Source organism: Prinia subflava, unplaced genomic scaffold (assembly GCF_021018805.1).
Source record: "Prinia subflava isolate CZ2003 ecotype Zambia unplaced genomic scaffold, Cam_Psub_1.2 scaffold_89_NEW, whole genome shotgun sequence".
NCBI classification, from domain to species: Eukaryota; Metazoa; Chordata; class Aves; order Passeriformes; family Cisticolidae; genus Prinia; species Prinia subflava.
Window position 1 is genome coordinate 20741 of NW_026961096.1, and position 17440 is coordinate 38180.

General features: G+C 44.9%; 2 long non-coding RNA genes across 2 annotated transcripts; both read left to right on the forward strand.

Annotated features, from left to right (window-relative positions):
* Window positions 1–6311: 6311 nt before the first annotated feature.
* Window positions 6312–9284, forward strand: LOC134546458 (uncharacterized). Its single transcript, XR_010079175.1, has 3 exons — window positions 6312–6909; window positions 7354–7555; window positions 9101–9284. It is a non-coding gene; the product is annotated as an uncharacterized LOC134546458 (long non-coding RNA).
* A 5978-nt stretch (window positions 9285–15262) lies between these two features.
* Window positions 15263–16845, forward strand: LOC134546456 (uncharacterized). Its single transcript, XR_010079174.1, has 2 exons — window positions 15263–15829; window positions 16073–16845. It is a non-coding gene; the product is annotated as an uncharacterized LOC134546456 (long non-coding RNA).
* The last annotated feature ends 595 nt before the right edge of the window (window positions 16846–17440 follow it).

Here is a 17440-nt window from a genome sequence, read left to right on the forward strand (position 1 = left end):
TCGCTCTCTTTCTCTCTCTTCTTTCCCTTTCGCTCTCTTTCTCTCTCTCTCTCTAACTTTCTGTTTCTCTCTCTCTCTCTCTCTCTCTCTAACTTCATTTCCGTTTCTCTCTCTCTCACTTTATTTCTAGTTCTCTCTCTAACTTTATTTCTCTTTCTCTCTATTTCTAGTTCTCTCTCTAACTTTAGTTCTCGTTCTCTCTATTTCTAGTTCTCTCTCTAACTTTAGTTCTCGTTCTCTCTATTTCTAGTTCTCTCTCTAACTTTAGTTCTCGTTCTCTCTATTTCTAGTTCTCTCTCTAACTTTAGTTCTCGTTCTCTCTATTTCTAGTTCTCTCTCTAACTTTAGTTCTCGTTCTCTCTATTTCTAGTTCTCTCTCTAACTTTAGTTCTCGTTCTCTCTCTAACTCTATTTCTAGTTCTCTCTATTTCTCGTTCTCTCTCTAACTTTATTTCTCGTTCTCTCTATTTCTCGTTCTCTCTCTAACTTTATTTCTCGTTCTCTCTATTTCTCGTTCTCTCTCTAACTTTATTTCTCGTTCCCTCTATTTCTCGTTCTCTCTCTAACTTTATTTCTCTCTATTTCTCGTTCTCTCTCTAACTTTAACTTTATTTCTCTCTATTTCTCGTTCTCTCTCTAACTTTAACTTTATTTCTCTCTATTTCTAGTTCTCTCTCTAACTTTAACTTTATTTCTCTCTATTTCTAGTTCTCTCTCTAACTTTAACTTTATTTCTCTCTATTTCTAGTTCTCTCTCTAACTTTAACTTTATTTCTCTCTATTTCTAGTTCTCTCTCTAACTTTATTTCTCGTTCTCTCTATTTCTAGTTCTCTCTCTAACTTTATTTCTCCTTCTCCAGCGCCCAGCCTGGACTTGCTCTGTGGGGGGGCCTGTTCCATCTGCCTGAACCAAGGACATCCTGCCCAGGTTTGACACTTGACTCCCGTTGTTTTTCCTCTTGCAGGCAGCTGGCAAAAGAGGAGAGAGCCCCTGCGAGGCAGAGCCCCTGGAATGCCCTGTCCCGGTCTGAGGTTCCCACTTTTCTCTCCAACTCCCGGAGAATTGCTGGAGCAGAACCAGAGAGAGTCCATTTTATTTCCTGCCTTTTCCAATAAACGGTGACTTTCAGCTGGAGTGTGTTCCTGGTGTCATCCTCCTCCTCCTCCTCCCTGGATTTGTAAATAAATGTCCTGATTTTGGCCAAGGAGAATTTTGTTGTTCCAGGCATTGTGGCTCTTTTGTTTCATTGAAACTTCCCAACTCTGCTGAGACTTTGAGATGTCAAATACAAGTAAGACTGGAGTTTCTTGGGATTGTTACTCACACAAAATAGGGATCCTTCTTGGACAGGAGTAACTTGACGTGTTTAATGCCGCTTCCCTTTAAAATCAGAGCAGGGGAAGCAGATTTGAAATCATCATTCCATGAACTTGCACCAAATTCCTCCAAAGCTGCAAAAGTTTTCCTTGTTAGAAATTCCTGAGCTTGTTTTCCAGGCAAGCTGGGATTTAGATGTTCTTTGTTCCTTGGATTTGCTGGTTTTCCTCTCTCTCATTTTAGTAAAGGATTTTTTTTTTTCATATTTTCCATGCTGATTGGAATTTTTGTACTGCTCAGGGCACATTGCCAAGGAAATGTACCAATTTCATGTTGGTAAATCAGGCATTGTTCAGCACCATATGCCCACAAGTCTGTAAATTCCCAGGGAAACTTGCTAAGTGTTGAATTGCCATAATGAATCTCTTTGTAAAGTTGATTATACTTTTTTATTTTTAATTACTTTGAATTTTTTATGTAGGGTTTTTTTTTAATAAGTGAGGTCTTTTTGTATTTTTAAATTTTTTCTTTCAAAAATTTTCCTTTGTAATTTTTCCTTTGTAATTTTTCCTTTGTAATTTTTCTCCTTTTTATTTTTTCCTTTTTATTTTTTCCTTTTTATTTTTTCCTTTTTATTTTTTCCTTTTTATTTTTTTCCTTTTTATTTTTTTCCTTTTTAATTTTTCCTCTTTTTTTCTCTCTTTAACTTTTTCCTTTTTAATTTTTTTCTTTTTATTTTTTTCCTTTTTAATTTTTTCTTTTTTAATTTTTTCCTTTTTATTTTTGCTTTTTATTTCTAATTTTTCCTTTTTAACTTTTTAATTTTATTTGTTTCTGTGTTTTACTTGAAATTTTATTTGAAAACTTTTTTTTTTTTCTTCATGTTTTCTTTGTGTTGGTGTGTTTTGTTTTGCTTTGGTTTGGTTTGGTTTGGTTTTTTGCTCTCTCTCTACTCTTTTATCTACTTTTTTATAGCCCAAGTATGTAGAAGTTTGGCTGGTGGGAACAGAGGAGGTGACAAATGAAATCCATGTCCACTCCACGTCCGGATAGAATTGAGAGTGCAGCTAGAGAAATCTCTGTATTTTCTGCTAAATTAGAAATCCTGAACAGAGAAAGCTCTAAAGACCAAGGGGCCTTCTTTTTTCTTTTTCCTTTTTCCCCCGAACAATTCTCATTGTAGCCATTTACAGGATCAGGAACATTACCTTGAAGTCGAGGTGTATTTCACAGGTAGCGAGAAAACAAAGTAGACTTGATCTTGTAACTCTCATTGTTTAGTAACAAAGAAATCCAAAACAAAACAAACAACATAAAAAAAAAAAAAAATCCACCAACCCCACAAAAGAACAGAGAAAGAGAAATTATACCAATATTATTTTAATTTAAAACCACTTTCTCCCTTAGAAAACCAGGCTAATGTAATTCTGCTTAATTGGGGTGCTGTCGTGTTTAGGTTACTGAATTAATAGAGTTTAAAACATACAGCAATAAACACGAATTTTAAAAACTAAGTACAAAAATATGAATATATATAATAAAACAAATATAAATATGAAAAATAATATCGTAAGTAAATGCAATCTATAATATTTCTCATTACTTATATTATATACAGTAGTCTATATATTACATCCATAGATATGACTAGAAAAAAGACATGGTAATTATCAATATTAAAATAATAAATGTAAAGAAATAATGGAATAGAGCTTAAAACAGAGGGGGTTTTTTGGTTTGAATTTGCTTGGTGGCAGGGGTTCTCTTTTAAGCGGCGGCCGGGTGTCTTTCGGGGCGTTTCTTTTAGGGGGTTTCTGTGCACGTTCTCTTCGGGGGTCCCTGTCTGCTGTGGACACAGCGCGGTACTGCAGCTCTGCCCCGGGCCCGTCCCAGTGCTGCCGCCTTGTGGACACAGCGCGGTGCTGCAGCTCTGCCCCGTGCCCGTCCCAGTGCTGCCGCCCTGTGGACACAGCGCGGTACTGCAGATGTTCATCCCAGGGGAGTTGCTGGCTTGGCTAGAATTGGTTTCCCAGTAAAACTGGGGGTTGTCTAGAAAACCTGAATTTGTGGGAGGCACTGGGTTTGTTTTCCCTATCCCTGCATCACAGTCAAGAACACTCCTGGAGCTGTGTTAGGCAGTGGAAGGAGGGGAGAGCTGCATTTATTGAATTCCTTTGTTGTTGTTATTGTTGTATTTTTTCATGCTATTTTATTTTATTGTGTTTTAGATTTTCATGTTTTTTTATTTTGACTTTTAAAAAATATTTTAATGTTTCCTCAAATTTTTAATTTTTCGATTTTTAGTTTACTTTTATATTTTATAGTTATGATTTCACTTTTTATTTTATTTTCAATACCTTTTAAATTTTTATTTAGATTTATGTTTTATTTTTATGTTTGCGGTTGTTTTGTATTTTTTAATGTTTCCTTAGTAATTTTTCCTTTGTCATTTTTTCCTTTGTCATTTTTTCCTCTATAATTTTTTCCACTATAATTTTTTCCTTTTTAATTTTTTATTTTTTATTTTTCTCTTTTTAATTTTTCTCCTTTTTAATGTTTTCCTTTCTAATTTTTTCCTTTCTGATTTCTCCTTTCTCGATTTTGTCAGGCACCCCCCTTTAAAACCGGGGTGCCTTCGGCCGTGCCACAACAAAGATGGCGGCCCAACAGGAAATGGTTTCAGCCACAAACAAGATGGCAGCCGGAAGTATGGGCAGTCACCTAATGCCCCGCTCAAGATGGCGGCTCGTCGAGCCGCCTTCGACCTTCCAAAGACGGCGGCCAAAAAAGGCGGGAAAACACAAGGACCACCCATGGGCGTCGACCCAACTGCCTGCGCCCGACCCCGAAAACGGCGCCGCTCAGGAACAATTTTCAGCGTCGCTTCCCGGCGCGAGGGAGCTGTGTGCCCGCTGTGCCGCGCCGCGGTGCGGTTGCGGCAGCCATTTTGGTGAGGCGCCTGAGTAACCAGCTACCCGGGGCCTTCGGGGGTGCCACAAAAAAGATGGCGGCTCTACCGGATGTGTCTTCACCACAACCAAGATGGCGGCTACAACGGGCGGAAGTAACGTTTATATAGGGTTTATATAGGGTTTGGACCCTATAGCCGCGGCCGAACCAAGGCTCTGCTGCAGGTGTATTCGAGACATCTTTCCTCTTTGTTTGACAGAAGGAAGAGGGGAAAAAAAAAAAAAAAAAAAAAAAAAAAAAGAGGAAGAAAAAACGGGAGCAGTTCCGGGGCGGTCCCGGGGCGGTCCCGGGGCGGTGTGCGCCGTCACTGCCGCCTTCTCGGCGGGCGATTCCAAGGCGCTGTCGGGCTCTCTGCCGGCCGGTCGGCGGGCGGGCGGCCGGGACGCGATGGCGCTGTGCCCGGAGCTGGAGCGCTCGCTGTCGCTGCTGCAGCCGGGCGCCGACCGGGCCCAGCAGCAGCAGGAGCGGCGGGCGGACGCGGCCCCCACGCCCATGGTGTTCATGTGCGCCGGCTGCGGGCGCCCCGTGGGCGACACCCGCACCTGGGGTTCAGTGTCGAGGACAGCGGTCCCATCCTGCTGCGCAGTGAGTACCAGCGCTGCCACCCCCGTGCCGCCGCGGTCGCTGCCGCCGTGCCTCCTGCCCTGCCTCCCGCCGCAGCTGCGGCCGCCAGCGTCGCCGCGGACCCGGGGCGGAAGGGCTCCGAGCTCCCCGGAGAGTGCGGATGGTGAGGGCCGGGCCTGGCTGGACACAGTCCCGGGGGAGTCGGGGTTCCCGGCGCTGGGGACCGGCAAAGGGCCCGGAGCGCTCGTGTGGCCCGAGAGCCCCTGGAGCACTTATCTGGGGTGGGCTGTACAAGCCGCGTATGGCCTAAGGGAGAGGGATTTCTCACAAGGACATGTAGTGATGGACAAGGGAGGCAGCTTTAGATTAAATGTCGGGAAGAAATTTTTCCCTGCGAGGGCGGTGAGGCCGTGGTACAGGTTCCCCAGAGAAGCTGTGGCTGCCCCTGTGTCCCTGGAAGTGCCCAAGGCCAGGTTGGACGGGGCTTGGAACACCCTGGGATAGTGGAAGCTGTCCCTGCCCAGGGCCGGGGGTGGAATGGGGTGAGCTTGAAGGCCCCTTCCACAATTCAGCGATTCTGATGGTCTTGGTCTTGCTGAGGTTAGCCAGCCTGAGGAGCTGATGCAAATTCAGGCTAAAAGATGAGTGCTCATCATTTATACTGTGTAAAGCATGAATGAAAGGTTAAAAAAGTTCTAATGCATGATTTAAAATTTTTTTTTTATTTTTAAGAAAAGGGATGGGGAGAGGTGCCTCCTTTTATTTTCTTCTGAATAAATGTTATTCCTTGCTTGCAGCATGGTAGAAACCCTACTCTGCTCTGGCTGCTCCAGGACCCTTGGCAGCAGATACATGCACGCCTCAAGGCATCTCGACTGCAAGAGGGATTTGTTCTGTGTCCGTACTGACTCTGTTGAAAGGTAAGTGCAGAATGTTTATGGGTCAGCCTGCCAGCTCCACTGCACTCACCAGGCATGGCACTGAGGGTGCTCCTGTTACATCTCTGGCAAGGCTGGAGGGAGCGTCCTCTGCTGCTCTGTCCCACGGTGGTTTTCTGTATTGGTGCTGTTGGCATCCCAGTGCTCAGCTGTAGGGAACATCACCTGTGTAAGGCACATCCTAGAAAAAGAACCAAAACAAACCAACCTGGCCTGCCTTTTGTGTGGGAAGTTGCATTCCAGCCCAGAAAATATCACCAGGTCCAGGGCACTAGAGGGTTCCTTCGCATTTGATTGGAAGAGTTCACAAACCAAGCACCAAAGAGGCCTGGCTGGAGCCTGTTAGGGGTCCGCATGATCAGCAGGGAGTGTGGCCAGAGGGGCTCGGGCAGGACTTGGGGTGGCTCTGCCCTGTGCTGGCCACATCTGCTCTGTCCTTGCTAAGATGGGCAAAGGCAACTCTGACAACTGAGTACGTGCTTGAGACTCTCACTCAGCTGTCTTAAAATCTGTCTAGAAAATGAAAGTGTGCTCAGGTTTAGTTTGTTTGTAGCACTTCAAAGTGGTTATTAAAAACTGTATCCTCAATTAAGGCTCCGCACCAGAGTCCTTTTGTGCAGGCATTGTTCTAATAGACAGTGGTTGTTCATCTGGACTGGTATTAATGTCTCTATTTTTTTCTGAAGTTCCCATTTATTTTGCTGTATTGCTGTGGATATTCACCCTCGTACTCTGGACAGTGGTTTGGGGATTTTTTTCCTTCATTCCACCACTAGAATACTTTTTTTATTGCATGGCAGTAAAATTCTCTAAAGCAGTAACCTGGCTGCAGAATGGCATTTTCTGGCAAAGGGATGCTGCTTCTGCCAGCCAGCACTGCACTGTTCTTGGTGTCTTGGTGCCATTTTTCACTGTATCCCGTATTCCCAGAATCCAGGGCTATCTCTCAGGGTTCTGAAGGAGTGCTGTATTTGGATTTTTGGCTTCAGTGTGGGAAGTGCATGATGTAACCTGTGGCATCTCAGCTGTAGGCCAGGAACCCTGGAAAAGCAAGCTCTCATTCACGAGGAGCCGCTTCCTCTCGAAAGTCCAGCTGTCTTGCAAGAGGTGCCGCACAGGGTGAGATTTAACCTTACATCATTCTTTGTTGAAATCACCTCTGAGAAGTCTTAATATGCTTCAATGGTTTCTGCAGAACAGCTTATTCCACCCAGAGCAATTCAGTGCATTGTAACATGTACTGGACTGCTTCCTGTAATTGCTGTCGTCGTGCTCTGCAAGACTTTTAGCCACTTTTCCTTCAGTTTTCTTGGTAGTTAGCATTTTCTGTTTATCAAGCACAGCATTAGGTTCCTCTGGCTGTCTCAGAAATTGGATCAGTTGTTTCTAGTTCGTTCTGATTCACTTCTCCAGATCTTCATTTAACTTTTAGCCATGTTTCTTCTGCCTCCTGTGGAAATGGACTTAATGCTTTTGCTGTAACTTTATCTTGAAATAGTAATCATAAATGAATCATGGTAAATCAGGTTGATGTTTTGCTCTACTAAAATCTTGTGACTGCAGGTAGGAAGAGTTGGGAGCGAACAGTCTGAGGAAGTGGACTGTGGAAGCTGAAGGTTGTCCAGCCAAAGCTGAGTGTGTGGCTCTGACACTGACCAAGGCTGGAAAGAGTTACTGTGTGGACAGAGAATGTTAGAGCCGGGTGAGCTTTCACAGGATGAAAGAAGCGAGGAGAGAATCGAATGGAAAGAATTGCTGAGATCAGGTTTGAGCCCTTTCTTTGGGTTTGGGATTTGTTTGTGGTTTTTTTGTTACCTAACACTACCTAGCACTTACTTACTTACTTACTGTGAGATTTGAAGTTTTCTCCAAAAACTCAGAATGAATTTCCCCACTCTGCCCCACTGGTAGCAGCACACAGGAGAACAGAGCCTGTGGTTTGGATCTTGAGGGAGTTCCAGCAGTACAAGCTATGAGTTACCATGTTTCTCCCAAATTTACATCCAGCAAATCTGAGGAATTACCTCTTGCCTGAGCATTCCTGGTCTCTGTGACTCTTTAGTAAGAGACAGCTGGGACTGGCCAAGCTGAGACAGGATCTGTTCCTGTCAAACCATCTATTTCCCATGCGGATGAGAATCTGGGGGGCAAGTGCCCACATCACTCCTCACAAATGCCCACACATACTTCTGGGGCTGCTGTATCTATCTGCTGGATTTGTCAGCGCCAGCATTTGCGAAGGATCACCTTGTGAGCAACTCAAAAGACACATAAATAGAGGCAGCAGCAATTGTCTTGAGTTTACCTTATGGTAAGGCTTATGGATATTTTTAATCACTATAAGAAGGCTTATGGATATTTTTGATCACTTTCTTAGCACTTGCAATTACCCCTGCTACCACACAAAAGAAACCGAGGAACAGGAAAGCTCCGCTCTGTATCTCTGGCAGAAGAAAAGCCAGCAAACCAGTTTGCGTTCACCCCGATTCCTAGTCCTGTGCTGCAAGTACAGAAATATCTTGAGCCTTTGGGAGGGGGACTGGGACTGTGGAACCCAGCTGCATGTGTCTCCTAGGCCACGTTTTTCTTGGAAGCACCTTTCCTAGTTTCACTGCTTTTTGGAAATGAACTGTTCTGAGCAGAACCAGTACCTTCAGACTCAGGGTCTGAAAACAAAACAACCATAAAAACCACTAAAAAGCCCCAAACCCCACTGCCTAAGAGAACAAAGAAAGAGAAAATATACCGGGATTATTTTAATAAACCTGAATTTGTGGGAGGCACTGGGTTTGTTTTCCCTTCGTGCGGCAGCACGAAGTTTGCACGCATTTTGCTGCCGCTTTGGCTCTCAAGAACTGGAAATGCCTGGATTTCTGCGTGGTTTCCCCAGGTTCTCCTATTTAGCAGGAGCTGCACGGTGAGGTCGGTGTTCTGAGGGAGGCCCTGGCACAGCTGCCAAAGGCCGGGAACGTGGAGTGTGCAGGGAGCATCCGGGGGGCTTCTCCCCCCTGAGTTTCTCCCGGGGTGTGCTGCCTGCACTGCTGGATGTTGGACCCGGCTTTGGGCCGTTCTCCTGCGGTCCCAGCACTGAGTGCTGCCCCTGTGGCCAGACCTTGCCGTGTGCCGGCACCAAACCCGGGCAGCCGGGGCTGCTTTTCCAGCCCTTTGGTGCCACGGGCGGCCCCCGATTGCCGGAGCTCCCCGGCACCCGGCCTGGACTCACTCTGTGGGGGGGCCTGTTCCATCTGCCTCAACCGAGGACATCCTGCCCAGGTTTGACACTTGACTCCCGTTGTTTTTCCTCTTGCAGGCAGCTGGCAAAAGAGGAGAGAGCCCCTGCGAGGCAGAGCCCCTGGAATGCCCTGTCCTGGTCTGAGGTTCCCACTTTTATCTCCGACTCCCGGAGAATTGCTGGAGCAGAACCAGAGAGTGTCCATTTTATTTCCTGCCTTTTCCAATAAACGGTGACTTTCAGCTGGAGTGTGTTCCTGGTGTTATCCTCCTCCTCCTCCTCCCTGGATTTGTAAATAAATGTCCTGATTTTGGCCAAGTAGAATTTTGTTGTTCCAGGCATTGTGGCTCTTTTGTTTCATTGAAACTTCCCAACTCTGCTGAGACTTTGAGATGTCAAATACAAGTAAGACTGGAGTTTCTTGGGATTGTTACTCACACAAAATAGGGATCCTTCTTGGACAGGAGTAACTTGACGTGTTTAATGCCGCTTCCCTTTAAAATCAGAGCAGGGGAAGCAGATTTGAAATCATCATTCCATGAACTTGCACCAAATTCCTCCAAAGCTGCAAAAGTTTTCCTTGTTAGAAATTCCTGAGCTTGTTTTCCAGGCAAGCTGGGATTTAGATGTTCTTTGTTCCTTGGATTTGCTGGTTTTCCTCTCTCTCATTTTAGTAAAGGATTTTTTTTTTTTCATATTTTCCATGCTGATTGGAATTTTTGTACTGCTCAGGGCACATTGCCAAGGAAATGTACCAATTTCATGTTGGTAAATCAGGCATTGTTCAGCACCATATGCCCACAAGTCTGTAAATTTCCAGGGAAACTTGCTAAGTGTTGAATTGCCATAATGAATCTCTTTGTAAAGTTGATTATACTTTTTTCTTTATTTTTAATTACTTTGAATTTTTTATGTAGGGTTTTTTTTTAATAAGTGATGTCTTTTTGTATTTTTAAATTTTTTCTTTTAAGAAATTTTCTATTTTAATTTTTCCTTTGTAATTTTTCCTTTGTAATTTTTCCTTTGTAATTTTCCTATTTTATTTTTTCCTTTTTATTTTTTTCCTTTTTATTTTTTCCTTTTTATTTTTTTCCTTTTTATTTTTTCCTCTTTTTTTCTCTCTTTAACTTTTTCCTTTTTAATTTTTTCCTTTTTATTTTTTTCCTTTTTAATTTTTTCCTTTTTAATTTTTTCCTTTTTATTTTTTTCCTTTTTAATTTTTTCCTTTTTAATTTTTTTCTTTTTATTTTTTCCTTTTTATTTTTTTCCTTTTTACTTTTTTCCTTTTTATTTTTTTCCTTTTAATTTTTGCTTTTTATTTTCTTTCTTTCTAATTTTTCCTTTTTAACTTTTTAATTTTATTTTTTTCTGTGTTTTACTTGAAATTTTATTTGAAAACTTTTTTTTTTTCTTCATGTTTTCTTTGTGTTGGTGTGTTTTGGTTTGGTTTGGTTTGGTCTGGTTTGGTTTGGTTTGGTTTGGTTTGGTTTGGTTTGGTTTGGTTTGGTTTTTTCCTCTCTCTCTACTCTTTTATCTACTTTTTTATAGCCCAAGTATGTAGAAGTTTGGCTGGTGGGAACAGAGGAGGTGACAAATGAAATCCATGTCCACTCCACGTCCGGATAGAATTGAGAGTGCAGCTAGAGAAATCTCTGTATTTTCTGCTAAATTAGAAATCCTGAACAGAGAAAGCTCTAAAGACCAAGGGGCCTTCTTTTTTCTTTTTCCTTTTTCCCCCGAACAATTCTCATTGTAGCCATTTACAGGATCAGGAACATTACCTTGAAGTCGAGGTGTATTTCACAGGTAGCGAGAAAACAAAGTAGACTTGATCTTGTAACTCTCATTGTTTAGTAACAAAGAAATCCAAAACAAAACAAACAACATAAAAAAAAAAAAAAATCCACCAACCCCACAAAAGAACAGAGAAAGAGAAATTATACCAATATTATTTTAATTTAAAACCACTTTCTCCCTTAGAAAACCAGGCTAATGTAATTCTGCTTAATTGGGGTGCTGTCGTGTTTAGGTTACTGAATTAATAGAGTTTAAAACATACAGCAATAAACACGAATTTTAAAAACTAAGTACAAAAATATGAATATATATAATAAAACAAATATAAATATGAAAAATAATATCGTAAGTAAATGCAATCTATAATATTTCTCATTACTTATATTATATACAGTAGTCTATATATTACATCCATAGATATGACTAGAAAAAAGACATGGTAATTATCAATATTAAAATAATAAATGTAAAGAAATAATGGAATAGAGCTTAAAACAGAGGGGGTTTTTTGGTTTGAATTTGCTTGGTGGCAGGGGTTCTCTTTTAAGCGGCGGCCGGGTGTCTTTCGGGGCGTTTCTTTTAGGGGGTTTCTGTGCACGTTCTCTTCGGGGGTCCCTGTCTGCTGTGGACACAGCGCGGTACTGCAGCTCTGCCCCGTGCCCGTCCCAGTGCTGCCGCCTTGTGGACACAGCGCGGTGCTGCAGCTCTGCCCCGTGCCCGTCCCAGTGCTGCCGCCCTGTGGACACAGCGCGGTACTGCAGATGTTCATCCCAGGGGAGTTGCTGGCTTGGCTAGAATTGGTTTCCCAGTAAAACTGGGGGTTGTCTAGAAAACCTGAATTTGTGGGAGGCACTGGGTTTGTTTTCCCTATCCCTGCATCACAGTCAAGAACACTCCTGGAGCTGTGTTAGGCAGTGGAAGGAGGGGAGAGCTGCATTTATTGAATTCCTTTGTTGTTGTTATTGTTGTATTTTTTCATGCTATTTTATTTTATTGTGTTTTAGATTTTCATGTTTTTTTATTTTGACTTTTAAAAAATATTTTAATGTTTCCTCAAATTTTTAATTTTTCGATTTTTAGTTTACTTTTATATTTTATAGTTATGATTTCACTTTTTATTTTATTTTCAATACCTTTTAAATTTTTATTTAGATTTATGTTTTATTTTTATGTTTGCGGTTGTTTTGTATTTTTTAATGTTTCCTTAGTAATTTTTCCTTTGTCATTTTTTCCTTTGTCATTTTTTCCTCTATAATTTTTTCCACTATAATTTTTTCCTTTTTAATTTTTTATTTTTTATTTTTCTCTTTTTAATTTTTCTCCTTTTTAATGTTTTCCTTTCTAATTTTTTCCTTTCTGATTTCTCCTTTCTCGATTTTGTCAGGCACCCCCCTTTAAAACCGGGGTGCCTTCGGCCGTGCCACAACAAAGATGGCGGCCCAACAGGAAATGGTTTCAGCCACAAACAAGATGGCAGCCGGAAGTATGGGCAGCCACCTAATGCCCCGCTCAAGATGGCGGCTCGTCGAGCCGCCTTCGACCTTCCAAAGACGGCGGCCAAAAAAGGCGGGAAAACACAAGGACCACCCATGGGCGTCGACCCAACTGCCTGCGCCCGACCCCGAAAACGGCGCCGCTCAGGAACAATTTTCAGCGTCGCTTCCCGGCGCGAGGGAGCTGTGTGCCCGCTGTGCCGCGCCGCGGTGCGGTTGCGGCAGCCATTTTGGTGAGGCGCCTGAGTAACCAGCTACCCGGGGCCTTCGGGGGTGCCACAAAAAAGATGGCGGCTCTACCGGATGTGTCTTCACCACAACCAAGATGGCGGCTACAACGGGCGGAAGTAACGTTTATATAGGGTTTATATAGGGTTTGGACCCTATAGCCGCGGCCGAACCAAGGCTCTGCTGCAGGTGTATTCGAGACATCTTTCCTCTTTGTTTGACAGAAGGAAGAGGGGAAAAAAAAAAAAAAAAAAAAAAAAAAAGAGGAAGAAAAAACGGGAGCAGTTCCGGGGCGGTCCCGGGGCGGTCCCGGGGCGGTGTGCGCCGTCACTGCCGCCTTCTCGGCGGGCGATTCCAAGGCGCTGTCGGGCTCTCTGCCGGCCGGTCGGCGGGCGGGCGGCCGGGACGCGATGGCGCTGTGCCCGGAGCTGGAGCGCTCGCTGTCGCTGCTGCAGCCGGGCGCCGACCGGGCCCAGCAGCAGCAGGAGCGGCGGGCGGACGCGGCCCCCACGCCCATGGTGTTCATGTGCGCCGGCTGCGGGCGCCCCGTGGGCGACACCCGCACCTGGGGTTCAGTGTCGAGGACAGCGGTCCCATCCTGCTGCGCAGTGAGTACCAGCGCTGCCACCCCCGTGCCGCCGCGGTCGCTGCCGCCGTGCCTCCTGCCCTGCCTCCCGCCGCAGCTGCGGCCGCCAGCGTCGCCGCGGACCCGGGGCGGAAGGGCTCCGAGCTCCCCGGAGAGTGCGGATGGTGAGGGCCGGGCCTGGCTGGACACAGTCCCGGGGGAGTCGGGGTTCCCGGCGCTGGGGACCGGCAAAGGGCCCGGAGCGCTCGTGTGGCCCGAGAGCCCCTGGAGCACTTATCTGGGGTGGGCTGTACAAGCCGCGTATGGCCTAAGGGAGAGGGATTTCTCACAAGGACATGTAGTGATGGACAAGGGAGGCAGCTTTAGATTAAATGTCGGGAAGAAATTTTTCCCTGCGAGGGCGGTGAGGCCGTGGTACAGGTTCCCCAGAGAAGCTGTGGCTGCCCCTGTGTCCCTGGAAGTGCCCAAGGCCAGGTTGGACGGGGCTTGGAACACCCTGGGATAGTGGAAGCTGTCCCTGCCCAGGGCCGGGGGTGGAATGGGGTGAGCTTGAAGGCCCCTTCCACAATTCAGCGATTCTGATGGTCTTGGTCTTGCTGAGGTTAGCCAGCCTGAGGAGCTGATGCAAATTCAGGCTAAAAGATGAGTGCTCATCATTTATACTGTGTAAAGCATGAATGAAAGGTTAAAAAAGTTCTAATGCATGATTTAAAATTTTTTTTTTATTTTTAAGAAAAGGGATGGGGAGAGGTGCCTCCTTTTATTTTCTTCTGAATAAATGTTATTCCTTGCTTGCAGCATGGTAGAAACCCTACTCTGCTCTGGCTGCTCCAGGACCCTTGGCAGCAGATACATGCACGCCTCAAGGCATCTCGACTGCAAGAGGGATTTGTTCTGTGTCCGTACTGACTCTGTTGAAAGGTAAGTGCAGAATGTTTATGGGTCAGCCTGCCAGCTCCACTGCACTCACCAGGCATGGCACTGAGGGTGCTCCTGTTACATCTCTGGCAAGGCTGGAGGGAGCGTCTTCTGCTGCTCTGTCCCACGGTGGTTTTCTGTATTGGTGCTGTTGGCATCCCAGTGCTCAGCTGTAGGGAACATCACCTGTGTAAGGCACATCCTAGAAAAAGAACCAAAACAAACCAACCTGGCCTGCCTTTTGTGTGGGAAGTTGCATTCCAGCCCAGAAAATATCACCAGGTCCAGGGCACTGGAGGGTTCCTTCGCATTTGATTGGAAGAGTTCACAAACCAAGCACCAAAGAGGCCTGGCTGGAGCCTGTTAGGGGTCCGCATGATCAGCAGGGAGTGTGGCCAGAGGGGCTCGGGCAGGACTTGGGGTGGCTCTGCCCTGTGCTGGCCACATCTGCTCTGTCCTTGCTAAGATGGGCAAAGGCAACTCTGACAACTGAGTACGTGCTTGAGACTCTCACTCAGCTGTCTTAAAATCTGTCTAGAAAATGAAAGTGTGCTCAGGTTTAGTTTGTTTGTAGCACTTCAAAGTGGTTATTAAAAACTGTATCCTCAATTAAGGCTCCGCACCAGAGTCCTTTTGTGCAGGCATTGTTCTAATAGACAGTGGTTGTTCATCTGGACTGGTATTAATGTCTCTATTTTTTTCTGAAGTTCCCATTTATTTTGCTGTATTGCTGTGGATATTCACCCTCGTACTCTGGACAGTGGTTTGGGGATTTTTTTCCTTCATTCCACCACTAGAATACTTTTTTTATTGCATGGCAGTAAAATTCTCTAAAGCAGTAACCTGGCTGCAGAATGGCATTTTCTGGCAAAGGGATGCTGCTTCTGCCAGCCAGCACTGCACTGTTCTTGGTGTCTTGGTGCCATTTTTCACTGTATCCCGTATTCCCAGAATCCAGGGCTATCTCTCAGGGTTCTGAAGGAGTGCTGTATTTGGATTTTTGGCTTCAGTGTGGGAAGTGCATGATGTAACCTGTGGCATCTCAGCTCTAGGCCAGGAACCCTGGAAAAGCAAGCTCTCATTCACGAGGAGCCGCTTCCTCTCGAAAGTCCAGCTGTCTTGCAAGAGGTGCCGCACAGGGTGAGTTTTAACCTTACATCATTCTTTGTTGAAATCACCTCTGAGAAGTCTTAATATGCTTCAATGGTTTCTGCAGAACAGCTTATTCCACCCAGAGCAATTCAGTGCATTGTAACATGTACTGGACTGCTTCCTGTAATTGCTGTCTTGTGCTCTGCAAGACTTTTAGCCACTTTTCCTTCAGTTTTCTTGGTAGTTAGCATTTTCTGTTTATCAAGCACAGCATTAGGTTCCTATTTCTGTCTCAGAAATTTGATATGATGTTTCTAGTTAGTTCCGATTCACTTCTCTAGATCTTCATTTAACTTTTAGCCATGTTTCTTCTGCCTCCTGTGGAAATGGACTTAATGCTTTTGCTGTAACTTTATCTTGAAATATTAATCACAAATTAATCATGGTAAATCAAGTTGATGTTTTGCTCTACTAAAATCTTGTGACTGCAGGTCGGAAGAGTTGGGAGCGAACAGCCTGAGGAAGTGGACTGTGGAAGCTGAAGGTTGTCCAGCCAAAGCTGAGTGTGTGGCTCTGACACTGACCAAGGCTGGAAAGAGTTACTGTGTGGACAGAGAATGTTAGAGCCGGGTGAGCTTTCACAGGATGAAAGGAGCGAGGAGAGAATCGAATGGAAAGAATTGCTGAGATCAGGTTTGAGCCCTTTCTTTGGGTTTGGGATTTGTTTTGGTTTTTTTGTTACCCAACACTGCTTAGCATTACTACTGTGAGATTTAAAGTTTTCTCCAAAAACTCAGAATGAATTTCCCCACTCTGCCCCACTGGTAGGCACCGCATCTCTTAGAAAAGCTCCTACCCACCATCTTCACTGCCCCAGTTTGAAGTAGTGCTCCAGTTTAGCCCGTAGTAATGGGTCTTACATCCCTTTCTGTTCAGGTAACTACACCATTTTGTTATTGACATATCTGCCAGAGGAGCCTACATTACTCCAGTGTAATTTGTGAGGCAGTTTCTGCTCTAACAAGTTTTTGAATGCTGCTCAACTGCAAGAGAGCTCCTTCTGGATGTTTGAAGGTGACAGAAGAGATGGTCGCATCCCAGGAGCTTGATTTTGGAATGTTTAATGGAATTGGCCCAGTAGCTTTTACTTGTGGGCTTTGCAAGTCTGCCCACAGCAGGTCCAGCCTGTGCTTCAACTTAGAGCCCTCAGTGGGCAGGGAAATGGACCTTGGAGAGATTGTTACAGCTCTACTTAACGCTTTCTGAATTGGGATGATTTTCTGGAAGTAGGCTGTCCATTCTGACCCATTTTCTTCTCTCTCCTTGCAGACTGTAGCTGCTAAAAGGCTGAGGTGAGACCAGGATCTGCAAAATCTCTGACTCTCCATGTCTTCCCAAGGCTGAAGCCGTGTTTGCTGTCAATGACAACCCAGTGGAAGATGCTAAAGACTGAAAACTTTGGGGTTTTTCCCCTGAATCCCACGACACTCTCTGCAGCTGTGCCCTGCATATCTCTTAAAAGAGTTTCCGGCTTTAGAAGGGTTTTACCCTGTGCAATATTGATCTATAAGTCAATGAAAAAGAATCTTACTGTATCAATGTGATGTTACTTGGTTTGAGTTGTTTAATTAAAGCATATCATTGATAAGGGGTTTGAGAATCCCTTGGACGGCCCTTGGGGCTGGCAGCTCTGATTTATTTTCTCTTCATTCCTTTAATGTCGTTCAATTATTTCTTAAGCAATTACTGCAATTTGGATATCCAGTAAGGACAGCAGCATTCCCACTCTGCTGGATTGGGAAATCCAAGCCCAATTCCTTGGAGAGATTGAGGGGATGGGGAGCTGAGCCTCAGGCTGGGTTTTGACAGTGGGAATTCGGTGAGGAAGAAAGAAGAGAGATTTCCCCAAAAAGGGGTTTAGGCCAGTTCTGCTGGCTTTGGGTGCCTCTACCTCCCAAAAATCCTCCTGGTTCAACAGGACTTGAAGAAGCAGCAGGATGTGCTAGGGGCCTGTGCTGAGACCCCCAAACCCTGGTCAGGGAGGCTGGGAAGTGTCAGCTCCAGAGGAACACCAGAGAGGGGCTACGCTGGGACGCCTCAAATTGCAGCCAGAGATGCTGGGCACTGCTGCACCTTTGGGACACTGCAGCGAGGCTCCACTGCCTGATGCAGAGAGCTGTCCCATTATTGTTTGTCGTGCTTAGAAGCGGGCAGGTCATTCCAGCTGCACGGGTTGAAAAGCCCAGGGGAGCAGGTGGAGTCGCAGACGATCACACAGAAGCCAAGCTGGGAGAGGAAATGAGC